Consider the following 27,184-nt stretch of genomic DNA (forward strand, 5'->3'; position numbering starts at 1 on the left):
CATTGGGGAGAGAACCAACGGAAAAAGAAGACCTTTCTCTCTGTCTCTCTCTCTCACTGTCCACTCTGCCTGTCAAAATATATATATATATATATATATATATATACACACCCAATTGACTCAGGTGCATTTTAAAGCTTGAGAATTACTAACCCTACATTTAACACTACTTACTATACTTACTAAAGGTCATTTTAACTATCATTAAAGTAGTGAGTTTTTGTTATTGTTGTTGTTGTTTTTTGTTTGGTTGGTTGGGTTTTTTTGTTTTTGTTTTTGCTTTTGTTTTATTTTGTTTGAAAGACAGAGAGAAATCTGGCATCTGCTGGTTCAATCCCCCCAAAAGCCCATATCAGCCAGGGCTGGGCCAAGCCAAAGCCAGGAGCCCAGAACTCAATTAGGGTCTCCCATGTGGATAGTAGGGATCCAACTAGTTGTCCCATGATCTGCTGCCTCTCAGGTGCAAAACAGTGAGATTGCTGGATGTTTGTGAGTGCACGAGATTCCAGCCCTTAGAAGTGCAGGCTACACTTCAACCTCAGGCCAGACGGCCTCCATTTCTGTAAAGATTCAACCTGATCATTCTCGTTACCAGCTTTTTCGCAGTGAGTTCGTATGTAATGTGTTAAGAATACAACCATTTGTTTTCCTACAGAAATTTTAGTTCCAGAGTTCAGCAAAGAGGAACACTCCATGACTGACAAATGATGGATTTAATCAGGTAACTCTGAATTGATTATCTATAGTTGGGAAATTTCTGAACAGCTGCTACTAAAAACAGCTAATTTCCTTTTTCAAAAACTTTAAGATGTAGCACTCATCCCACAGTGAGACATGTATTTAAGATACTCTGCATTTCAGATACAAAGTAAATATATAGTAATTTCACTACAGGATGTTTTTATTAAACAGCCAAGCACGTAATTACAGGATTTTCAGTGTAAAATTACTGTTGCTTTGAAACTTCAGCAGTTTGCTCACCCACATGGCAATGTTTTTCTTTCTCTACAGCCCCAGTCATGTGCCCTGAGCCCTCCCCAGCTGCCACTTTCTCTCCCTACCTCCCTATTATTCCGTCTGTCCTATTCATCTTTTTTTAATCAATTGTAAAAAAAAAAAAAAAAAGAAGAAGTGTAAGACACTGATGTGTACTTTTTCCCACTTTACCCTCTTTGTTCCACACTGGGTAACGATGTTCCTAACTGAAGGCCCAGACCAGGCCACTCCTGGATGCTGATGACCAGCTTTGTCCTTGTCTTCTTCCTCTGTCAATCTCAGTGGCCACGACTCCTGCCAACATGGGCCAGCTAACAACCATCTGAAGTGGGGAAAAGTAACCTGATTTGTGCTGAAGGGGGATAAACACTGGAGTCAGCAGAGCGTGCCTGTAGACCTCACACTGACTGATCAATTGACCTTGGATAAATCATTTCCAAACCTAGAAAGCCTCCACTAGTGAAATCTGTTAGCTAAATCCCCTGTAGCACAGTCTGTGTTTCCAGCTGAAGTTTACAGTTAATTGACCCCCTCCTTTCTTGTAATATATAGCAAGGGGCCACAGAAGAACACAAAGAGCAAGTACAAACAATGTTAGATATGACGGCCTCACCACCAGAGTACTGTCACACTATTTATTGTATCCTTCATCTGTTCAAATAATAAATCCAGCTTTAGTATCCCTTATCTGAAATGTCTGAGACCAGAAGTGTTGCAGATTTCAGAGTATTTCAGATTTTTGGATAATGGATGTTCAACCTATATCTCTTCTTTGTTTATTTTGTACTTATCTGAAAGGCACAGCAACATAATGAGAAGGTGAGAGAGAGAGAAAGGAGGACAGGGAGAGGGAGGGAGAACCTCCATCTACCCTTTCATTCTCCAAAAGCCCGCAAGAGCCTGGCTCTTTTGGCTGAAACCAGAAGCCAGGAACTAACTACATCAGAGTGTTCCATGTGGGTGGCAGGAACCCAGGTACTTCAGCCATGATCTGCTGCCTCCCAGGTGTGCATTAGCCAGAAGCTGAATCAGAAGCAGAGGTGGGACTCCATCCTATGCACTCTGATATGTGATATGGGTGTCCCAATCAGCAGCCCAACCCACTGTGCCAAACATCAGCCCCTCAGCTTGCATCTTGCAGGCACCTACTTTGTGCCAGGTACTAAGAGAGGAGAGAGAAGGGGCTATCGTTAGGTAGACAGATGGGCTCCTGGCCCCTGAAATGCGTGTGAAAAAGTATATGCAAGGTGGTTTCTTGGAAACATCTGCAGGCACCTACTGAAGCTTGCTTCCAGAAGTAGACAGATAATAGCAAAGGTGTGAGTCAAGCTCAAAAACCCCCTGCTCACACAAAGGCACCTGGCTTATTGTCCAACATTTTGAGGTCCATGTAAAAAACAAGTTGGCTGACATCAGCAAATTAACCTGATGATTGGTTGATAAATATTACTTTCAGGATTGACATCTTAGTCAGCCAATCGAAAGAAGACCCCATTTACCAACATGACTAAGTCCCAGAGCAAGTTAGATGGCCTCCTCCTTCGGGAGCCCCTCTCAATGTCAAGAGTCCTTTCTGGATCAGGAACCGACGTTTGCTATCCACATCTTTCATTTGTTGTCTGTGTGAGACAAGAACCCATTCAGAACCTGGTCAGTTATCACATCAGAACTCCTGCATCAGTACTATGCCAGACAGTCAAGTACAGGAGAGAGAAAATATTAAGGTAAGTTTTAGTATTATTTTATGAATTTTAAAGATCCTTGGAATTTAATTGACTACTTTCATGTTCACCTCTTCAAATACTTCATTAGACCCTTCATATAGGACACAAAGGTTTGATTTCTTATACATATCCGATGTCATATAAGAGATAAGCAAATCAAGAGCTGCCCTGCTTACACAGAATCAAGGTCCTCAGACACTGTGGAGCAGTTAACAGGATTCTTCTACTAGAAAAGAGAGGGCGAAGAATATCACAGTCTGCAGATTCCAATCCCATCTCCAAAAACACCACTGTTGGGCTAGGGGTTCGGCCTAGAGATTAAGACACTGCTTGCCATGCCTGCATCCCTTATGCAAGTGCCTGGGTCAAGTCAGCTCTGCTCCCAAATCCAGCTTCCTGCTATTGTGCAGGCAGCAGGTGACGGCTCAAGCGGTTGATTCCCTGCCATTCATGAGAGAGACAGGGACTGGGTTTCTGATTCCTGGCTTCGGCATGGTCCAGCTCTGGCCATTGAGGACATTTGGGTAATAAGTCATGATGGGAGCTCTGTCTCTGTCTGTCTCTCATTCTCCCCTTTCATACTCATAGAAATAAAATTTTTAAAAAAAATACCACCCATCAACATCTGCACTAATAAGTACAAGTACCATTGAACATAGATTTATCATCTAGAGTAATGAGTTTTGCAAACAAGCTTTTTTAAAAGGAAATTATGGGGGCCAGCACTGTGGTGCAGTAGGTTAATCCTCCGCCTGTGGTGCCAGCATCCCATATGGGCACCAGTTCTAGTCCTGGCTGCTCCTCTTCCAATATAGCTTTCTGCTATGGCCTGGGAAAGCAGTAGAAGGTGGCTCAAGTCCTTGGGCCCCTGCACCCGCATGGGAGACCAGAAGAAGCTCCTGGCTCCTGGATCCTGGCTTCGGATCAGATGGGTGCAGCTCTGGCCATTGCGGCCATTTGGGGAGTGAACCAGCAGAAGGAAGACCTTTCTCTCTGTCTCTCCCTCTCGCTGTCTGTAACTCTACCTCTCAAATAAATAAATAAAATCTTTTAAAAATTAAAAAAGGTAATTATGAAAAAACATAACCAGTACCTAAGGGAATAAATAAGAATAGTACCGAATAACAGTATTAAGCTAGCAGGGTGATTTAACCAAAACTAATTCCTGAAAATGATAGCAATCTTCTGCCTAAATCTATAAGCAGGACAGATAAAATAACAAAACTGGTCAAAATAAGCTCCTTAAGAGAATGTAACTATTCTAATACAAGGTAAATAAAGAAAATAGACTTAATCAATGAGCATGAATAGACCATGATAATTAACTGCCCAAAGAAAACCATCTGCGTATAAGGATGTTATAGTGTAGGAAAAAAACATGAAATAAAGGTTGAACGTGCTTTTTCAGGGTTCGGTTTTATTTTTGTTTTTCCTGAAAGCAAACATGGAGGAACACAGCCATGTTTCAAATTAAGGGCTATTTTTCAAAAGAAACAATTGGGACTGTCCATCATAAAACATCCTGCCTCCTTTTGTGCTTTAAAGTCCATGCAAGTTATTTTGAGCTTATTGCTTTGATCAGATTTAGCTGTAAGTAATTATATTTAGTCACAGACATTTGATCTATAAATGGAATCTACTAAAGGAATTACTATAAAATCCATGAAATTGTCAAGTAACAGTTCCATTTGATACGATTCTAGGAAAGCTTTACCCTGAAGAGAAAATGTAGTAAATTCACATACTGAGAAGATATTTGTTTTCAAAGCTAAAAATCAAGAATATAGTTACACATCTGTTATGAAGAAAGAATTACTATGGTCCAGTGTCTTAAACAGGTGCTAATTACTCAATAGTCAACCTCAATTTTTGGAAGTAAGAGAACAGTTGTGTTTTTCTTCTCATAGATAACATGTAGGTCACATCAGTATACTGGGTGCTGGTCACTAAGTGCAATAAAAGGAGTGAGAGTCCTCATGCTCTTTGCCTGCAAGAGTATAAAAGCCATTGTTGGTTAAAAGTACATACATCTTCACACAAGTGAAATGTTTCACTCGGAAGTAGCACGGACACCATATCTTAAGTTCTCCAATCAGTGATTTAGTTGTAGTTCTCTCGTTCACTATTTGTTTGGCCTTAAGTTACTTGCTTATCTTCTCTGAGCCTCAGTTTCTTCAAGGGAAAAAAAGAGTCAAGGATCCATGTAAAAAAAATAATGTATGTAAATATATTCTGTGAAATGTAAAGACATATACAAATACTACTAAGATATATTAAAAAGGGAAAATCCATAAAAAGTAAAGCATGCCCTAGCAATCTGGAGCTCAATATGGTCATTCCAGTTGAAGATCTCAGTGTGAACTTTACTACTAGTAAAGCTAAAGTAGCTATCACTTATTAAGCCCTGTCTATGTGATATCATTGTGCTAAAGGGCTGCATCAGCATTAATGTGTTTAATTCCCCAACAACCCAGTGAAGGAGGTGGTGCTGCCTCGTGTGTATCATGGAGCATGAGGCAGGCAGAACAACCTTACTCTGGATTGATAAAAATGAAAGCAAGGACTTCAGTCCAGGACTGACCCTATGGACTACGTTCCTAATTGCTACACTCTTCTGACGTAACTACAACAAAATGGCTTACTACATTTATGTTATGTAGATTCTTAATAATGATATTTTAGCCCTCTTTGAAATAAGTCAATAGGGGAGGAAGGGTGAGAAACACTGCCACTACTTGCTTTTTAATTCTGCACATCAGAGAAAGGAGTCAAAATAAAATGGATTTGCTCATGATCCTACTTTCCCACACTGGCATAACGCATGCTTCCTCTTATGAGCCAGAAATAAGAGCAACTAACACTTACTCAGCATCTACGCTGTGTCAGTAACTGCACTACATGATGTAGATGTACTATCCTTTTCCCCCTCACAACCCATAGAATTATCTTCATTTTATAAATGAATAAATTAGAACATGATGTTAAACAACTGGCTCAAATTCTGCTTCCAGCCAAGACAGAATAACAAGGAAGAAATTAATCTACCTAATGACTTAAACAGCTAAAAAATGCAGGGAAAATACATAAGAATGAATAGATTTCAGGCACTGAACAGGAGGCAGCAAATGTTAATAATTCCTGAGAGGGGAGAAAGAAACAGCTAAGCCCTATATTTGGTCAAGTACACTCTGTAGAGTTTTCATCTCCATCTCTGGGAAGGAGAAATCCAATGAGTCCAGCAGTCTCTCCTTGTTGAGAAGACAGATTTGGGATGGAGAGACCAAAGTGGCTAAAGTTCATAAAACAAAATATGAAAAGGAGACAGTCGCACTGAGAGAAACTGCAGAGACCTACAAGAGCCCTCCCACCCCAAGTCTTAGCAGAGACTCAGCACATTTGTGTCGGCAAACTCCCCAAGACTTGGAAAAGAACTACCAGAAAGAAGCAGGGAGAACACTCTCCAGAGCTTACATAGGACTAGGAATATTATCCTAATAAATCAGAGTGAGAAAGTCCCCATAATATATGGGACATCACATAGTCCACATACACATCAACACAGGGACAGAATTAGCCTAGAATTAGCCTAGACTGCTGCTGCTCTGGTCCCACCCAACATACACTGAAAACAAATTTTCAAAGGACCAAACCATTTCTGAGGAACTTAACAGCAAAAAAGCTTTACAACAAAGGTAAAAATATTTCATAAATATAAGAAACCTAGCACCCAACAAAGTAAAATTCATAATGTCAGGCATGCAAATAAGCAGGAAAATACATGAGAACAAGAAACCAATGAAAACCAAGTGAAATGACATAGATTAGTATACAAGGATATTGTCTACTATAAAGTATATATATTCAAGAAAATAAGAACGCTAAGGAGGGATTGAAACATATTTTTAAAAGACACAAATCAAAAATTTAGAGATAAAACTACAATGCCTCACATAATAAATGCAGGAGATATGATTAATGGCAAATCAGAAACTGAACATTAGTAAATTTAAAGATATACCCATTGAAACAATTAAAATGAAGCTATTTTAACAGAGAACCATTGAGTTGTGAACAACTTCAAGCACCCTAATACACATGTAACCAGTCACCAAAGGAGAGAAAGTCAGAAAAATACAGTTTTTATTTTAAGATTTATTTTTTACTTATTTGAAAGTCAGAGCTACAGAAAGGGATGAAGATAGACAAAGGGAGGGGGAAGGAGAGAGAGAGAGAGAGAGAGAGAGAATCTTCCATCTGCTGGTTCACTCCCCAGATGGCTGCAATGGCCAGGCTGGGCCAGGCAGAAAACAGGAGCCAGGATTTCCACCTTTGTCTCCCATGCGGGTGACAGGGGCCGAAGCACTTGATCCATGTTCCGTTGCTTTTGCCAGGCCATCAGCAGGAGCTGGACCAGAAGTGGAACATCCAGGACACTAACTGGCACCCATATCGGATGCTGGCATCCCAGGTGGCAGCTTAACCAGCTAGGCCACAGTGCTGGCCTCAGGAAAACATGTAAGAGAAAATAACAATTGGAAGTTTTCCAAACTTAATAAAAAATGATCATTTTTAAAACAAAAACTAATTAACAAAAACTGTACCAAGGTACACAGCATGATCAATATCCTTAAACACATTAATAAAAAAAATCTTATAAGCAGCAAGAAAAAATAATAATTTTACAGAGAAAACAAAGCTAAGAGTTACAGCAGGCTTCTCATTAGAAATAATACAAGAGAGGTAAGTGAGAGAATGTTTTTAAATTTTTGGGGGCCAGTGCTGTGATGCAGTGGGTTAACGCCCTGGCCTGAAGCGCCAGCATCCCATATGGATGCCAGTTTGAGACCCGGCTGCTCCACTTCTGATCCAGCTCTCTGCTGTGACCTGGGAAAGCAGTAGAAGATGGCCCAAGTCCTTGGGCCCCTGCACCCACCTGGAAGACCAGGAAGAAGCTCCTGGCTCCTGGCTTCTGATCGGCGCAGCTCCGGCCATTTCGGCCATCTGAGGAGTGAACCATCAGATGGAAGACCTCTCTCTCTCTGCCTGTCTCTCCTCTCTCTGTGTAACTCTGACTTTCAAATAAACAAAATCTTTTTAAAAAATTTTCTGAAAAAAATCTCTAAACCTAGTTTCTTTCAAACATCAAAGAAAAAAGTAACATTTCAGAATACATAAACTGATGGTTCTTCAAAAATGAAAAACCTAGGTACCATATCATCTAGAAATTCCACTGATGGGTATTTACTCAGAGAACTGAAAATATGAGGCCAGTGTTGCAGCAGGTAAACCACCACATGCAGTGCCGACATCCCATATGGGCATCAGTTCCGAGTCCCAGCTGCTCCCTGCCAATCCAGCTCTCTGCTAATGCACCTGGGAAAGCAGTGGAGGATGGCCCAAGTGCTTGGGCACCAGCACCCACATGGGAGACCTGGATGGAATTCCTGGCTCCTGGCTTCAGCCTGGCGCAGCCCCAGCCATTGCAGCCATTTGGGGAGTGGATAAGTGGATGGATGATCGATTCTCTTTCTCTCTCTCTCTCTCTCCTTTTAAATTAATAAAATAAATCTTAAAAACAAAAAAGAACTAAAAGCAAACTTCAAAACAACTGTGTTCATAGCAGCACTATTCACAATAACAAAGGAAGAAGCGCTCAAGTTTCTATTGATGGGCTGATGGATAAAAAAAAAAGTGGCGCATACACAGAGCATTATTACTTACTAAGAAAAATATGACACATGCTATAACATGATAGATGAGCCTTAAAGCCACTAAGCTGGGGGCTGGCGCTGTGGCATAGCAAGTTAAGCTGCTGCCTGTGGCACCAGCATCCCATACAGGCACTGGTTTCAGACCCAGCTATTCCATTTCCCACCCAGCTCCCTGCTGATGCACCTGGGAAAGCAGCAGAAAATGGCCCAAATCCCTGGGCCCCTGCACCCATGTGGGAGACTTGGAAAAAGCTCCTGGTTCCTGGCTTTAGCTTGGCTCTGCCCTGTCATTGCAGCCACTTGGAAGACCTCTCTCTCTCTCTGTGTCTTCCTCTCTCTGTGTAATTGCCTTTCCAAAAAAAAATTTTTTTTAAAAGTCACTATGCTAAGTATAATAACCCAGTTGCAAAAGGACACATATCATATGATTTCACTTATAGGAGGCACTTATAGCAGTCAAATTCATAGAGACAAAAGCACAATGGCAGTTGCCAGGAGTTGAGGGGAGTGGAGAATAGGGGTTGTTCTATAATGGGTATTAAATTTTAAGCTTGCAAGATGAAGCATTATGGAGATCAGTTGTACAACATGAACGCACTTAACACTATTTTACTGTACACTTCAAAATTATTAACAGAGAAAATGTTATTTTGCATGCATTTTACCATAATTAAAAATACATTTTTAAAAAAGACTTGTTTAAAAATGCTGAGGAGCTCTGGCCATTGCAGCCGTCTGGGGAGTGGACCAGCGGATGGAAGACCTCTCTCTATATATCTCTACCTCTCTCTGTAACTCTGTCTTTCAAATAAATAAAAAATAAATCTTAAAAAAAATAAATAATAAAAATGCTGAGGAGTGAGTCATTTGGCACAGCAGCTAAGATGCCACGTGGGACACCTGCTTCACTGGAGTGTCCAGTTCAAGTCACAGCCACTCTGCTTCCAATCATCTTCCTACTAATGTGCACCCTGGGAGGCAGTAGGTGATGGCTTAAGTACTTGAGTCCCTACCACTAACGTGAGACCCAGATGGAGTTTTGGGCTCCTGGCTTTGGCCTGGCCTAGCACTGACTCTTACAGGCATTTGGGGAGTGAAACAGCAGTTAGAACATCTTTCTTTGTGTGTATCTCTCTCTCTGACTCTCAAATAAAATTAAAATAAATTTTTAAGTGTTTTAAAAACTTAAAGAATTCAATAGCTGTAGACCTTAACTACAAAAATTTTAAAGGAAAGCTTGAAGGAGGAAGACACTTAGAGTGACATACCAGAAGTGACTTTAGGAGGTACAACAATCAAATGCAATGTGGGATTCTGGATGGTATCCTAGAGTAGAACAAGGCCATTAGTGGGAGAGCTGGTGAAATATACACAGTCTATAATTTACTTAACAGAATTACACCATGTTAATTATACTATACCTATTCAAATGTTAACATTAAAGAAAGCTAGGTAAAAGTTGTAGTATACAGGAACTCTCAGTTCTATTTTTGCTGCTTTTCTGTAAGTTTAATAATTCAAAATAAAAAGTTTATTTAAAGAAGAATAAAGATTTCTCTGTCTCTGTAACTTTGCCTTTCAAATAAATAAATCTTCAAAACAAAAACAAACAAACAAAAAAGCAAAAAGGAGGGAGGCCAGCATTGTGTCATAGTGGATAAATTGCCGCCTAAAACATCAGGATCCCATATGGGTACCGGTTCCAGCCTTGGCTGCTCCACTTCAGATCCAGCATCCTGCTACTGCTCCCGGGAAAGTGGCAGAGGACAGGCCAAGTGCTTGGGCCCCTGCCAATCATATGGCAGTCCCAGATGAAGTTCCTGGCTCCTGGCTTCAGCCTGACCTGGCCTCAGCCATTATAGCCATTTGGGGAGTGAACCAGCAGATGGAAGATATCCCCCTCTCTGTCTCTGTCTCTGTCTCTCTCCTTCTTTCTCTCTCTCTCTGTAACTCTGCCTTTAAAATTAAAAAAAAAAAAAACTTAAAAAAAAAAGAAGAATCAAGAATAGTTAGCACATACTTCCTACAAGAGCTTAGAGTGCCACTATTAATAAAGGAGGATAGATGCTATGAGCACACTTTAGGTCTCTTAGGAGAATCAGTTGGGTTCTGTCTATTTGTTTAATTAAGCAAGAGTATATGGGATAATAATATTAACAAATACTGATGGAACAGCATAAAACTCTACATATTATAAAAATGCCTCTATCCCAAAATTGTGATGCACATGACAATAAAAGAAATCCTAAGACTACTCCAACAAATGTACAAATTTAGAAACGTAGGAGAAATTAACAGGGAACAGGCCAATAAAACAATGATATCCTGCATACAAAATTCAGTGACTTATAATCATTCCTTTTGCTAAAGAGTAATAATTTTCTAGTTAAATTTCCAAAAAGTAAGTTTCTTCCTCTACTGTTTCTATCTGTGAGATGCAAATATTTAATTCTCAGCCTTTTTACCCATTTCAATTTGAAGAGGTTGTTTTATAGAACAGGAAAAAATGAAACTGAAACTAATATTTTTGGTTAGCTACCTTGTACCAGGGTTTTTTTGTTGTTGTTGTTGTTTTTTTTTTTTGGACAGGTAGAGTTATAGACAGTGAGAGAGAGAGACAGAGAGAAAGGTCTTCCTTCCGCTGGTTCACTCCCCAAATGGCTGCTATGGCTGGCGCTGCACCAATCCGAAGCCAGGAGCCAGGTGCTTCTCCTGGTCTCCCATGTGGGTGCAGGGGCCCAAGCACCTGGGCCATCCTCCACTGCACTCCCGGGCCACAGCAGAGAGCTGGACCGGAAGAGGAGCAACTAGGACTAGAACCCGGTGCCCACATGGGATGCCGGCACTGCAGGTGGAGGATTAACCAAGTGAGTCACAGTGCTGGCCCCAGTACCAGGTTCTAAATACTGTTCTAAATACTTTATTCATGGGTTATCTGACAACCCATATAATCCTCACAACAAGCCAAGAAGAATGTCCTATTATCCTCATTTTCACAAATGAGTGCTCTATTCCTGGCTCTTCCACCGTGTCACCATATGAGTCATACGTTCTCTGGGGCCTAGGAAGTCAACACCTATAAAATGCCACTCCAAGCATTGGCTTCACACCGATTTTACCTCACTTACTATCAACTCCTACAGAACAGGACAGCATTTGCCTTGGTATTACACACATACAAGTATATGCACTACATTTGCAGCTGTTCAGAAAGAGAATGGTGGGTAAGAAGACAGAACTAGAAAAATAAGCCAGTGAAGTTTCTTATAGTGATACCATCACATTCTTACACACAAATGAAAAAAAAAGTATCAGGAATTCCAGTGTAATGATTAGACTAGAAATGAGGAATTTGGGGTTTGGTCTCAGCTCCATCACTGATTGGCTTTCTGATCTCAGGCAATTCACAAACTCCACCTAAGATTCCCAACTGGTCCAATAGACACTATTATCTGCCCTTCTTGATCCAGCAGATTGTTGTAAAGAATGAATGAGCCTACCTTAGAGGCATCCTGTAAGTCTAAAAGAGATAAAACACGCAGAGTCCCTGGTACATGATCAGTGCCCAACAGCATCAATTTCCTCCCTTCCGACAAAAGGATTCCAGGCTGGAGCTGCCTCATTAGCAGATGGTGCCTCCCTGTCTGCTGCATTTTAGTAACCTGGCATTTTCATTCTGATGATATTTTTCTGTGGTATCTTACAAATGTTGGTACAGAGAATGATTCATCATGTAAACTAAAATCACTGCTTACAAGTAAATGCAAACTGCAAATTACAGGGAGAGCAGAACTGAAAAATGTACTTAAAAATAATGCAAACTCAAGTAAAGTCACTTAATCCAATATTTTATTGGAAATTGAATCAACTCCAGTTCTCTTAAGGATACCACAGTTTGGTAACCAGATGTTAATACTCTTCTGCCAAAGAAAACTGCAAGTTTTAAAGGCTATTTTTTTCCTTTTAAAAATTATATCCTATTTATTTTTCCAAAATATTTCTTTCTCTGATACTCTGATAGATTAGATCAAAATGAATCAAAGCATCCCTTCAATCTCCACACTACACCAAGACATATCAGAGGGGTGCTGGTAGGAAAGAGGCACTGGAAGATAAAGTGCCTATTCTCTGTGATTTGGCTAAAGAATAAAATGGACATAGTGGACAGTCAACATTCAGATTTGCAGCGAAACAATTAGCATTGTGGAAGCAGCCCAGACCCAACAGTAGAACTTAATTATTCCACTGTAACTAGCAACATGAGCCTCATTAAGGGATGGGCACAGTCATCATGCAGGAACGTGACTGCTGGTCTGATCTGGGCTATCAAAAGAAATAAGGTAAACTATCATCCAAACCAACCAAATTTCAAAGTAAAGTACATTCTCTGCATTTCCCCTCAGGATACAAATACGCATATACAAATCTACGTATCATAGTAGTAATTATGACAACTACACCAAGGCATTACTCTCTGTTGAACTTGGCAAGAATTTCTGAACTGCTCTCTCCACATCATCCACTGAATATTTCCTGATCCTCAAAGCTGTTTCTGACAAAAATGGGTGTAGCAAATAAGATTTTCACTTTGTGCCATCTTCAGTGTGTAGACAACAGAGTAGATTGGATTCTTCAGAGGGATTATCTACAGACTGGACCTTTGATCGTTGTTTCTTTTTTTTTTTTTTTTTTTTTTTTTTTTTTAAATTTTTGATAGGCAGAGTGGACAGTGAGAGAGAGAGACACAGAGAGAAAGGTCTTCCTTTGCCGTTGGTTCACCCTCCAATGGCCGCCGCTGCAGCCGGCGCACCGCGCTGATCCGATGGCAGGAGCCAGGAGCCAGGTGCTTTTCCTGGTCTCCCATGGGGTGCAGGGCCCAAGCACCTGGGCCATCCTCCACTGCACTCCCTGGCCATAGCAGAGAGCTGGCCTGGAAGAGGGGCAACCGGGACAGAATCCGGCGCCCCGACCGGGACTAGAACCCGGTATGCCGGCGCCGCAAGGTGGAGGATTAGCCTATTGAGCCACGGCGCCGGCTCTGATCGTTGTTTCTGAGTCCATCAGCTGTCTAATGCAAATGATGAAATGAACAAGAAAGCTGGGATGCACAGCATTAAACCAAATCCACATGCCTGTGTAATACATCTAACTTAACATCCTAATTGTCAAATGAAATGAAAGCTGGAAAGTAAAACACTAAACCAAATGGATACCCAAGTGGCTATATCAGTATCAAATAAAGAAGGGATTCACTTCTTTTTCTGGCCTAGGCACTTCAGTAGCCACGGGCTACAGTGCAGACATGTGGGCAAGCCCAAGAACCACACCACACACAACCAGTCCCGATGGCACAGAAACGGCATCAAGAAGCCCCAATCACAAAGATATGAATCTCTTAACGGGGTAGACCCCAAGTTCCTGAGGAACACGCATTTTGTTAAGCAGCACAACAAGAAGGGCCTGAAGAAGATGCAGGCCAACAAGCCCAAGGCTGAGCGTGCACATGCTGAAGCCATCAAGGCCCTTGTCAAGCCTAAGGAAGCTAAGCCCACAATCTCAAAGGGTGTCAGCCACAAGCTCAAATGACTTGCCTACATTGCCTATCCCAAGCTTGGGAAGCATGCTAGAGCCCCCACTGCCAAGGGTCTTAGGCTGTCCCGGCCAAAGACTAAGGCAAAGGCTAAGACTGAGCCTCAAATAAAGGCCCAGCCTCAGGCTCAAATCAAAGGCAAGGTCAAGCCTCAGGCTGAAAGCAAGACCAAGGCCCAGGCCAAAACCAAGCACAAAGCCAGGCCCAAAATAAGTTCAAGGCTCAGGCCCAAACCAAAGCCCAGCCCAAGCCACACCTGTAGCCCCAGTTCCAGCTCAGGCTCCTCCCAAAGGTGTCCAGCTCTCTGCAAAGGCTCCCTAGTAACAGCCTTTGCCTGCCAGTGCAGGGGCAGAAGGCCTGGTGTGACCCCTGGGATGCTGTCTACATGGGGCGAGTGTTCTCTTGTGCTGTTGATGCAAATAAACCTGAGACAGGAGGGAAAAATAAAGAAGGATTGAAAACAAAGAGTCGAAGCAGAGATACAGAGGCACATTTTTTAATTATAAAAGTGCAAACTCACCAGAAAGATGTGGAACCATGAACATAAAAAGGGAACTTCAAAATGCATGAAACTGTCTGTTCTGACTGCCACTACTTGTCTTCCATTTTCTTCACCAACTTCACCAGAGCTTTAAGGAACCACAAATGACTTCCATGTTGTTAAATTCAGAGATCAAGGATAAATCTCATCTTGCTTGAGGAATGATTTCCTCATCCTTGAAACATTTTTCTCTTTTATTCTCAAAGATTCCATTCTTTCTCTATTCTTCTAAAACCTGTCATCTTTCCATAGAAGAAGTGCATTTAAAAAGATACAGGAGAGGTCGGCACTGTGGTGTAGCAGGTAAAGCTGCCGCCTGCAGTGCCAGTATCCCATATGAGTGCGGTTTGAGTTCCGGCTGCTCCACTTCCAATCCAGCTCTCTGCTGTGGCCTGGGAAAGCAGTAGAAGATGGCCCGAGTCCTTGGGCCCCTGCTCCTGCATGGGAGACCTGGAAGAAGCTCCTGGCTCCTGGCTTTGGATCAGCACAGCTCTGGCCGTTGCAGCCATCTGGGGAGTGAACCAGCAGATGGAAGACCTCTCTCTGCCTGTGTAACTCTTTCAAATAAATAAATAAATCTTTTAAAAAAATTGGATGCAGAAAGAGCAAAAGTATCCATCATTCATTTTTTCACTCACTTCTTCGCTGCCCTTCCTCATTCTGGACATTATCTTTCCAGACACTGGAGTACCCAAGACTGGTATTTAGGCTCTCCTCTACTTCTATTGCTTTACTTTTTTTTTTTTTTTTTTTTTTTGGACAGGCAAAGTGGACAGTGAGAGAGAGAGAGACAGAGAGAAAGGTCTTCTTTTTGCCATTGGTTCACCCTCCAATGGCTGCCACGGCTGGCGCGCTGGGGCCGGCGCACCGCGCTGATCCGAAGGTGGGAGCCAGGTGCTTCTCCTGGTCTCCCATGGGGTGCAGGGCCCAAGCACTTGGGCCATCCTCCACTGCACTCCCGGGCCATAGCAGAGAGCTGGCCTGGAAGAGGGGCAACCCGGACAGAATCCAGCGCCCTGACCGGGACTAGAACCCGGTGTGCCTAGTGAGCCATGGCGCCAGCCACTTTATTTTTCACTTTCTTTGATGATAATGACAATGTTGAGTCTGAGACACATCGCTTTGCCCACAGTAATGACATGCTTATCCTGAATTGTCCACATCCCCTGTAGAGATCCACATTGACATGCCTGTAGTCATCTTGGTCAAAACCACCCGCTTGACCACTCGGTGACACTGGCACTCATCTGTAGAGTACAGAATAAACAAAGTCATTAAGAAAGTCTACAAAGCATCCTTTGCCAGGGACTGATGCCTGAAATGCCCTTTACCTGAAGTCTGACCTTTTAATATTGCCTGAGAAAGTCTGGGTACACTCTGGCTGGCCACAGGCCACTTTTGTCTAGCTTAGCATGTAAATCCTTTCCTACTGCCCGAGGTGCAGGTCTGCAAGACTACTTCTGTGAGTATACCCAATAAATTATGCTCTGTGTAACCCTGGGTTTGCCTGGCCCTTTCTTCAGTCTGGTGGCCCCTTATGCTTTTGGCAACCAGAACACACACCAGGTTTTCCCAAAATATTAGGGGTAACTGGCCACAGTTGTAATATAAAACTCACAATTTTTAAAAAAGATTTATTTACTTATTTGAAAGGTACAATGAGAAAGAGAGAGAGAGAATGTTCCCTCTGCTGGTTTACTCCCCACAGATGGCCGCAAAGGCCAGAGGTGGGCCAGGCTAAACCCAGGAGGCAAGAGTTTTGTTGGGGTCTCCCATGTGGGTGGCAGTGACCCAAAAACTTTGGCCACCCTCTGCTGACTTTCCCAGGCCATTAGCAGGGAGGAAGAGCAGAAGTAGAGCAACTGGAACACAAAGCGGCACCCACCTGGGATGTCAGCGTTACAGGCAGCAGCTTTACCCTCTGTGCCACAAGGAAGGCTCTACAACTCGCAAAGTTATAACTCTAAAGAGCTTTAAATGTGTACTCAAATCCCTACTTACATGTCTAGTTGGCACCAAAAACTGAACTCTTCATTCCAACCTCCCTCCCTATAAACCTTTTTCCACACTCTTTCCCTTCCCAATAAATGGCAACTGCAATCTACCAATTGCTCAGGCCAAATAACTTGGCTCCATTCCTCGTCTCAAATTCCACATCTAGTCCTTCAAAAAATCCAGGTAGTCACACTTTCAAAACAATATCCAGAACTAATCACTCCTCACCAGTCTACGACTACAATCATGGGCAGCCCATTATTTTCTCTCTCGCTCTCTCTCTTTTTTTTGAGCTGAAGAAACTTTGCTTTATTCATCAATATTTAACCTAACATGGAATATTGACTGGCAATATTAGGTACCCAGTACATTTATTAATAAATAAATTTATGACTAAGCAAATCATCTCCATATTATGTTTTGAAGAATAATTTTTTTTATTTATTTGAGAGGTAGAGTTACAGACAGTGAGAACAAGAGACAGAGAGAAAGGTCTTCCTTCCGTTGATTCACTCCCCAAATGGCTTCAATGGCCAAAGCTGCGCTGATCTGAAGCCAGGAGCCAGGTGCTTCTTCCTGGTCTCTTATGTGGACGAACGGGCCCAAGCACTTGGGCCATCGTCTACTGCTCTCCCAGGCCACAGCAGAGAGCTGGACCAGAAGAGGGGCAGCCTGGACTTGAACCAGTGCTCACATGGGATGCCAGCACCACAGGCAGAGGATTAACCTACTGTGCCACAGTGCTGGCCCCAGAATAATTTTTTGTGTGTTCATTATTTAATGAGTACAAATTTCATAAGTACAACTTTAGGGATATAGTGATTCTTTTTTTTTTTTAAGGTTTATTTATTTTATTTCAAGGTCACAGTTACACAGAGAAGGAGAGGCAGAGAGAGGGAGAGGGAGGGGGAGGGGGAGAGGGAGGGGGAGAGGGAGAGAGAGAGTCTTCCTTCCACTGGTTCACTTCCCAGATGGCCACAATGGCTGGAGCTGCACCTATGCAAAGCCAGGAGCCAGGAGAATTCTCCGGGTCTTCCATGTGGGTGCAGAGGCCCAAACACTTGGGCCATCTTCTACTGCTTTCCCAGGCCATAGCAGAGAGCTGAATCAGAAGTGGAGCAGTTGGATCTCAAACCAGCGCCCATATGGGATGTCGACACTGCAGGCGGCAGCTTTACCTGCTATGCCACAGCATTGGCCCCAGAATATAGTGATTTTTCCCACTATACCTGCCCTCCCACCCCCATTCCCACTCCACCTCATCCTCCCTCTCCTATTCCCAGTCCATTCTCCATTAAGATTCATTTTCAATTTACCATATACACTTAAGACTAACTCTATACTAAGTAAAGATTTCAACAATTTTCACACACACACGCACACACACACACACACACGCAAAACTATTTAAGAACGAGTTTTACCGTTAATTCTCATAATACAACTCACTGAAGACAGATGTCCTGCATGGGAAGTAAGTGCACAGTGACTCCTGTTGTTAATTTAACAATTAAGGGAAATTGGTCTGTAGTTTCTCTCTCCGTTGCGTCTTTTCTGGGTTTAGGAACTAAGGTGATGCTGGCTTCATAGAAAGAATTTGGAAGGATTCCCTCCCTTTCAACTGTTTTGAATAATTGAGAAGAATTGAAGTTAGCTCTTCTTTAAAAATGTCTGGTAGAATTCAGCAGGGAAGCCATCTGGTCCTTTTCGTTGTTAGAGGGTCTTTATTACTGATTCAATTTCTGTCTTGGTAATGGGTCTGTTTAGGTCTTCTATGTCGTCATGGCTCAATTTAGGTAGGTTGTATGTATCCAGGAATCTGTCCATTTCTTCTAGGTTTCTTTTTTTTTTTTTTTTTTTTTTTTTTTGACAGGCAGAGTGGACAGTGAGAGAGAGAGACAGAGAGAAAGGTGTTCCTTTTGCCGTTGGTTCACCCCCCAAATGGTCACTACGGCCGGTGCGCTGCACTGATCCGAAGCCAGGAGCCAGGTGCTTCTCCTGGTCTCCCATGCAGGTGCAGGGCCCAAGGACCTGGGCCATCCTCCACTGCACTCCCGGGCCACAGCAGAGAGCTGGACTGGAAGAGGGGCAACCGGGACAGAATCCGGCGCCTCGACTGGGACTAGAACCCTGTGTGCCGGCGCTGCAGTGAGCCACGACACCGGCCATTTCTTCTAGGTTTCCTGGTTTTGTTGGCGTACAGCTCTTTGTAGTAATTTCTAATGACTCTTTTTATTTCTGTGTTGTCTGTTACATTTCCTTTTTCATCTCTAATTTTATTGATTTGGGTCTTCCCTTTCTTTGTTTGGTTAGTTGGGCCAATGGTGTGTCAATTTTGTTTATTTATTTATTTATTTATTTATTTTTTCAAAAAACCAGCTCTTTGATTTGCTGATCTTTTGTAATATTTTTGATTCAATTTTGTTGATTTCTTCTCTAATTTTAATTATTTCTTTTCTCCTACTAGTTGTGGCTTTGGTTTGCTATTGTTTTTCTAGATCCTTGAGATGCATTGATAGCTCATTCATTTGGTGCCTTTCCAATTTCTTGATGTAGCCACCAATTACTACAGGCACCAATTGCTATAAACTTTCCCCTTAACACTGCTTTTGCTGTATCCCACAAGTTCTTTTTTTTAAAAAAAAGATTTATTTATTTATTTGAAAGGTGGGGTGGGGGGGGAATCTTCCATCTGCTGGTTCACTCCCCAGATGGCTGCAACGGCCAGAGCTGGGCTGATTGATTCAAAGCTAGGAGTCAGGAGCTTCTTCCTGGTCTCCCACATGGGTGCAGGGGCCCAAGGACCTAGGCCATCTTCTACTGCTTTCCCAGGCCACAACACAGAGCTGGATTGGAAGTGGAGCAGCTGGGACTTGAACTGGCACCCACATGGGATGCCGACACTGTACCTGGTGACTTTATCTGCTATATCACAGCACCAGCCCCTAAAATAAATCTTAAAAAAAATAATATAAGCTCCATGAAAACAGGGATTTTGTTTTATTCAGTTCTGAATCCCCATTGCATATATTAGGTACTTGGTTCTCATTAAATATTGGGTGACCAAGAGAATAATTCTCCAATCAGGTATCCAAATGCTTCCACAATTTGACTCCAGCCTATTTTCCAACCTTATCATTCACTAAATACACCCATCCACTAGCCACCCTGCTATCTCTACTCCACCCATAATTCTACTCACTTTTTCAGACCATATTTTTATTTTCTTATTTCTGTTATTTGCTTTACCTCTGCCAAAAATAGTTTTCCCCTGCTACACATCTGCCACTACTTTTCAATCTCTCTAAGCCCGGCTCAAATCTTATTTTTGCCATAAAACTTCCCCAGTTTTACACCAGTTAGCATTTCTCTTTCTCTTACACCATCCTGTTACTTTGTTCATGCGTCTTTTCCTCTCTCTCTGATAGACTAGGACCATGACTTGTTCAGCATTTAGCACAATGATGTGCAACACTTGGAATTCAGGAAAAGTCTCTTCCATTGAACTGAATTTACTGCCTATACGATCACCAGTTACTCAACCCTGGAAGAGAAAGTTACAGATTCATTCCTAAAATATTTATCTTTGAATGAGCACCGAGTGAAACATAGGTATTCTTTTCAAATTATGACTCCATAAAGTATTCTACTTGGAGACTTTTTTTTAAATGCCTTGGAATGAAATGGAAGAAGCATGAGAGAGAGAACACTAAGTATTTAATAGCCATAGAATCTTTAACACCTCAGAAGCATAAGTTAAATGTTGCTCTTACTTAGCTTCACCCTGAAAGTTCTGGGATTGGAAAAGGGAACTAAAATCTTTGATTAAGCTAGTTGTTCCTGACCATCTCCTTCTGAAGAGCTCTTTCCTTACCTCTAAATTTCTAGAACAATCCTATATGCATTAATCATTTGACAACCATACACTGCATTTTGTCATTTCTTGCATTGTTACTTTGAGCCATTAAACCTCTCATCATTTAACTTTATTTCTCTTATTTTCAACTAGATGTTCTATTCCATGTAGGTTAAGTTCATGTCTTTTTTATAATCTGTTCTGTTACCACACATGCTTTTTAAAGCACCACTTAGCTCATATCAATAGAACATGGAAGCTGTACTGGTTCATGTGTGATTTTTTTTCTCTCTAGGCAAAAGGAACAGGAGTAGTATAATACAATTCAGAAAGAAAATTTTCCATTTGAGGAAAATTTAAAGTGAATGGCTGGACACAAGGCTGAGAGGCATAATTCCTGGTTCTCATTTGAGTAACTCCTACTTCCTTCTTTGTCATTTTTAAAACAACTTATGGCACTTTCACCCAATCTGAGCTGAGCTATCTGCCTGAGTTATCCAAGCTTTTACTTTTTTATTTCCTGATTCAAAGTTACAAAAATTTTCTTTATGGTTTACTAATTTACTTGAAAGGCATAGTGACAGAGAGAGACAGAGAAAGGGAGAGAGGTTGGTCTTCCATCTGCTGGTTCACTTTCCAAATGCTCACAACAGCCAGAAGAGGGCCACCCCAAAGCCAGAAGCCACAGACTCCATCTGAGTCTCCCACATGGACGGCAGGAATCTAAGCATGTGGGCCACCATCTACTGCCTCCCAAGCACATTAATGAGAAGCTGAAACAGAAGTGATGAGAAGTTGGGAACTGAACTGTCACTCCAATATGGAATGTGGGCATCCCAAGTTGGTGCTCAACTCAAATTATGTCACAATGCTTACTCAAAATTGCATAGATTTTGAGTCATCTGCACCCAGACCTCCTTTTTCCATAAGCTTTGTAATTTTTAGTGAACAAGTTTGTAGAATGCACATATCATGTTATATATGTTGGATAATAAATGCCTGATTACCCACAGTCACTAATATAGTGCATTGAATATATAGCAACTTACAAGTTATTTCATGCATATTTGAAACAACTAGAAGCATTTGATTTTGTCATTGTTCCAATGATCCTAAATGTAAAATCAATTGGTCTCTCCAAATCTGGGATTCCTAAAAACCCTCAGGTCCATATAAGGAGTCTGTCCCTGCTAAGGTTTCCATTCATCACACTAAAATCATTACATAGTTTCTGCTAATAGGAGATTCAATTTCACTGTTATAAAAAGAGTTAATGTGCAACAGTATCGGTATGGCTCCCAAACCCCAATAAGCAATGTGACCTCTCTTCTTGGAGATGTTAAACTTCCACACAAAATGAATTGAAAAGCTGAGACAAACAGCAAGAGTTTTCTATTCAGTTTCACAGCTGCTTGGGCTACTGCCCAATCTTCATAATGAGGGTGGTCTCTTGCTTTGTTTTCATGAAACCTATAGCATGTAGAACACACAGCACTTCAATAATGTATGAATTTCAGCCTTCAGGATATTATATTGTCCCCAGTAGCTCGATATTTTGTTTCTCTCTTCCTCAAATAGTCAGAAACATGTTGGAACCATAACACTAACTATGACTCCTGCTTGAACTAGCTTTAAATGATATATTTATTGTCAAAAAGATGAATAACCAACATCCCATTTTAAGAGAAAGTCTCTACACTTTTAATTTTATGTCCTCAGGCAGGGACTTGAGTCTCAATTTTATACTGTGCCCAATCAGGTCTGACAATGCTACTGTGACCCAAATTAGAGATGTGTGTGCATATATGCATATTTTCACAGACACAGCAACAGGATTCATCAATTTTTAACATATCTAATATCTGCCATACATAATTCTTTGAAAAGAAAGTAAATTAATCATTTCCCTCCTTCTTTCCCATAGACCACCAGACAGAATTCCAATGGTAGAATTGTTGGTACCCTCTAAATAAAAGTGGGAGCACAAGGCTATCCAGCGGCGTGCTCTTAGAATGGATGCTCCCGTGTCCTGTCACCTCATTTGAGAAACCCCACATGAAGTCACAAGCCTGGAGCTTCATTGGGGTCTCCCATGTGAGTGCAGAAGCCCAAGGACTTGGGCCATCTTCTACTGCTTTCCCAGAGCATTAGAAGGGAGCTAGATCAGAAGTGAAGCAGCCCGGACTCGAACCAGCCCCATAAGGTATGCCAGCACTGCAGATGGCAGCTTTAACCGCTACACCACAGTGCTGGCCTTGACATATTTCTTTCTAAAATAACAACAATACCAATATTCATTGTTACTGTGCATTGATATAAATCCTGTGAAACAATTTCCATGTGCCGGTAGTGCTATCTCATCTCTGATACCTGCTGTTGAAGAGAGTTATCTACAGTACAAAATGCATTCAAACACAAGCACCAACATTTTTAAACACCACACGCTCAAGGCCAAGTCACCATTTGGATGTGAGCAAACAAAATCAGGGAAGGCACTGATGTCACAGAGAAGCCCTAAGAATCTTCAGTGTTCACAACCACGACCAATGCAGACACATGAAAAATTGTCGAGTTAACACTTTTAGGCCCTAAAACCAAGAACTATAAAAGATCCACCCAAAGATACCTTAGTAGAGATTAGATATTCTAGCCACCTCATTTGCACATGAGAAAATTAAATCCTACAGTGAGAAAGTACCTGGTCTAAGGTCACAATGCCCGAATGCCAGGTCTGCTGGTGTTTCAGTACCGCAATGCCTCTTCTCACAGCTGTGTTCACAAAAGGATATTAAAACAGACTTTGAAATAGATGCAAGTACTGGTTGGAACTCCTTGCAGACCGAAAAAATGAATAAAGTTAGCAACTGTATTTACTGTGTTTAACCTTCTGTTCTCTTCTTACATATTGTTCCATATTTATAACTCTACGGTGGCAGTCCCCTGCCACTCCAAAAACTTTCAGTAGCCTTTTTTATCTGTTGAGATGTGCTCTGAAAATATATGCAGCATTAAATATTTATTTAAGTAGAATCATTAGGGAGGCATATTCACTTGGAAAACAACAAATTAACACTTATTAAGTATTTATGCATGGGGCACTAAAATAAGAACTTTACATTTATTACCTAATTTAACCCTATGAACTCTAGAAGGGGGCATCATTAATATCATCCTTTTATAGATGAGGGTAGTGAGGCCCAGAGATTGATTATCTAGCCAGGATCAACTTTCAACTAGTAAATAGCACAGCAAGGATTCCATCACAGGCACTGTAGGCTCAGAACCCATGCTCTTAACCAATAAACTAGAGGATCTTTCTATGAAGATATTAGACATTCCAAATGAAAATAGGTCTTATTTTTTGATTATCTGAGGTTAGGGGGTTAACCAGACCACATTTGATTTTGTAGAAAGACAATTTCCAGCCTCAAATAAAATTCAGAAGCCAATAACTCCAGTTCTTCACTTTAAACACAAAGAAATAGGCACTCAGAGAAGTTAAGTGATTTGTTCAAGGTCACACAACTGTCGGTGGCAGAACCTGTCATTACAGTCCAATATTCTTCCTCTTGCTCCACATTGTTCCCCTCTACAAATATATAGGCTAGAAGAATGTACTGTTAAAGGGAGCAGCGCTAGGCATCAGATAAATAGTCTGAAAGGAAACCCTGACTATGGGGAAATAGAATTTCTAAAGAGTGGCACATCAAAGAACAAAGTATGTGTGTAATTTGGTGATTACATGTTCCACAAACAGGCAGAAGAGATCTCACTAGCTCAAAGAAAGCCAAAGGTTACATTTCCCTTAGAAAATAAGAGATATTTCACTAGTATTGATTGGCTCAAACTGACATGGGACAGTAAAAGCAGTCTGTCTGCTGGCCGTCTCTTCACAATTGGCCAACGTATAAAGGCTGTGATTCTGAGTTATCAGTTTGTGGATGCAAGTGTTAAACAAAGCCTACAGCAGCAGCCTGTATCATTTCCTTCTCTCCCCCTTTTTTAATGAAGCCACAAATTCAGTGGAGTCTGGAGATTTAAATTCTAATCATTTTCCCTTTGCCCTTTAACATAGGTGTTCCCAAGAGAATCTTTACTTCCAAGCATTACTATTCTAGGCCCCTGAATCAATAACCCACAGCTCTGAAAGGCAAGAATGCCAAGTAACTCTTGCTTTCTTCCTCTCTCCCCATTCCAATTACAGAAAATGAAATCTATAAGGTTGTGGAAGAGCTTCCAACAGATGCACTGTAATAATAAAAAACACCCAGAATATCTCAAGCCAGACTAAGCAAAATGCTGTACTCTACTTACACAAGCGGATAACGCAGTTGACTGCATTTAGGAAGAATGCTTCCCGAAAGAGAGTACCTAAATCTCTGGGTGTCTTTCGACCCCTGATCTCCTTCCAAACTTATCAGAAGCAACAAACATCCACCTTATTCCTCTGTACACGATGACATCCACCAAGACCACAGCCAGGACGTCTGCACTTGCACAGAGAAGTGTAGCAAAGCAATCCACTATTAAGAATAAAAGTAATGGCCGGCGCCGCGGCTCACTAGGCTAATCCTCCGCCTAGCGGTGCCGGCACACGGGGTTCTAGTCCCGGTCGGGGCACCGGATTCTGTCCCGGTTGCCCCTCTTCCAGGCCAGCTCTCTGCTGTGGCCAGGGAGTGCAGTGGAGGATGGCCCAGGTGCTTGGGCCCTGCACCCCATGGGAGACCAGGAAAAGCACCTGGCTCCTGGCTCCTGCCATCGGATCAGCGCGGTGCACCGGCCGCAGTGCGCTGGCCGCAGCGGCCATTGGAGGGTGAACCAACGGCAAAGGAAGACCTTTCTCTCTGTCTCTCTCTCTCACTGTCCACTCTGCCTGTCAAAAAATAAAAATAAAAAAATAAAAAAGAATAAAAGTAATAATTAAAAATGCAATTTAATGAATATTTAAGGATGCTTTAACAGGCACCAAGATTCTGATCTTCCTTGTGTAACTCTCCTGAACCAATACAGATTTGTTAGTGCTGTTCTGAGTCTTATTCTCTTCAATTGTGTCAATAAGATTCTATTGTTAGAAAATGTGTCACAAATATAAAAAGCTGAGAAACATTGACAAAAGACTGCAGAGCTGGGGCCAGTGCTGTGGCAAAGCAGGTTAAAGCCCTGGCCTGAAGCACTGGCATCCCATATGGGCGCCAGTTCTAGTCCTGGCTGCTCCTCTTCCAATCCAGCTCTCTGCGATGGCCTGGGAAAGCAGTAGAAGATGGCCCAAGTCCTTGGGCCCCTGCACCCATGCAGGAGACCCAGAAGAAGCTCCTGGCTCCTGGCTTCAGATTGGCGTAGCTCTGGCTGTTGTGGCCATCTGGGGAGTGAACCAGCGGATGGAAGACCTCTCTCTCTCTCTCTCTGTCTCTCTCTCTCTCTCTCTGTAACTCTTTCAAATAAATAAAATAAAAATCTTAAAAAAAAAAAGATCACAGAGCTAATAAGTGGTACTGCAAAGCCAAGTTTTGATTCCTTACGCAGTGCTCCTTATTCTCTAAGACACAGCTTCTCAGACTCTACAAAGGAAATCCAGGTCACATGAATTCTACCTTAGAGACTATTCCTTCAATATTCCAGAAGGCTTGCAGTCCAGGACCCCTGAGTGCATCCCAAGTCTAAGGTAGTCTAATAATAAGCTCCAGAATCACATACGTTCCTAGAATTTGTGAACTAAGACGAAATATGAGGCACCTAGACCAGACTGAGCCCCTCAGAGCCCATTTCAGATCAATCTTCAAGGGAACACTGTTGTCCCAAGACTAAATGGCCCAAGGAACAAGGAACTTGTAAAATGCAGTATAATTTCAGTCATGCTAAAACACTGGCCCCTGCCCTACTCCCAAACCAGAGGATCTTGTTAAGTGCCTGAGACGGTCCTCCTGAAAACTATGGCCCTCAAATGACAATGGTGGCCCCATATATGCGTTCAGGAGAGATGGACAGAGAGATTGTGCAGAAGGGAAGAGATGTGCAGAAGAACGGAAAAATATCAGAGAAGAGAAAAAGAAAGAATATGAGGAAAAGGAGAAGAAAATACGGAAACAGGAAAGAGAAGCATAAGGTGGGCATTGTGGCACGGCTGGTTAAGTTGCTATTGGGACACCCACATCCTGTATCAGAGTACCAATTCTAGTCCCAGCTACTCTACTGCCAATCCAGGTCCCTGCTAATGCATCTGGGAAGCAGCTGAGTGATGGCTCAAGTGTTTGAATCCCTGCTACCTACATGGGAGCCCAGAGCCCATTGTGGCAATTTGGGGAGTGAACCAACAGTTGGAAGACCTCTCTCTCTCTCTCTCTCTCTCTCTCTCTCTCTGTAACTCTGTCATTTTAAAAGATTTATTTTATTAATTTTTTTCAAGTGCTGCAGATAGATTTTATTTTTTTAAAGGTTTATTTTATTTATTTGAGAGAGTTACAGAGAGAGAAAGAGACAGAGAGAGAGGTCTTCCATCTGCTGGTTCACTCCCCAGATGGCGGCAATGGCCAGAGCTGCGCCTATCCGAAGCCAGGAGCCAGGAGCTTTTTTCCAGGTCTCCCACACGGGTGAAGGCACCCAAGGCTTGGGCCATCTTCTACTGCTATCTCAGGCCATAGCAGAGAGCTGGATCGGAAGTGGAGAAGCCGGGATTAGAACCGGCACCCATATGGGATGTTGGCACTTGGCCAGGGCGTTAACCTGCTGTGCCACAGTGCCAGCCCCCTATTTTATTAATTTAAAAGGAAGGTT

The 27,184-nt window shown here is 42.1% G+C and overlaps 1 protein-coding gene and 1 pseudogene across 4 annotated transcripts in view; one reads left to right on the forward strand and one right to left on the reverse strand.

Moving 5' to 3' along the window:
- The window catches only part of TTC28 (tetratricopeptide repeat domain 28), a 700,068-nt gene that overhangs the window by 363,525 nt on the left and 309,359 nt on the right, over window positions 1-27,184 (reverse strand). The gene's annotated exons all lie outside the window — the stretch shown is intronic.
- On the forward strand, window positions 13,152-15,290 carry LOC149119864 (uncharacterized; annotated as a pseudogene). The gene has a single exon (XR_016227279.1). The product of XR_016227279.1 is annotated as an uncharacterized LOC149119864 (transcript).

Source organism: Oryctolagus cuniculus, chromosome 21 (genome assembly GCF_051225735.1).
Source record: "Oryctolagus cuniculus isolate XC-2025 breed Fujian yellow rabbit chromosome 21, ASM5122573v1, whole genome shotgun sequence".
Classification (NCBI taxonomy): Eukaryota; Metazoa; Chordata; class Mammalia; order Lagomorpha; family Leporidae; genus Oryctolagus; species Oryctolagus cuniculus.